Source organism: Lupinus angustifolius, unplaced genomic scaffold, assembly GCF_001865875.1.
Source record: "Lupinus angustifolius cultivar Tanjil unplaced genomic scaffold, LupAngTanjil_v1.0 Scaffold_490, whole genome shotgun sequence".
In the NCBI taxonomy this organism is placed as follows: Eukaryota; Viridiplantae; Streptophyta; class Magnoliopsida; order Fabales; family Fabaceae; genus Lupinus; species Lupinus angustifolius.
The window spans coordinates 49826-50055 of NW_017727862.1; positions in this window are offsets into that span (position 1 = coordinate 49826).

Genomic DNA, 230 nt, shown 5'->3' on the forward strand with positions numbered 1-230 from the left:
TGCTAACATGAATTCGGTTCCAATCCTTAATGGTACCAACTTTAAGGATTGGAAAGAGAACATCTTAATTGTTCTTGGGTGCATGGATCTTGACTTTGCACTAAGAATGGAGCAACCCCCTTCTATTGTGGACTCTAGTACCTCTGAAGAGAGAAAAACTTATGAGAAGTGGGAGCGCTCCAATCGCATGAGTCTTATGATCATTAAGCGCGGCATTCCGGAGGCATTTA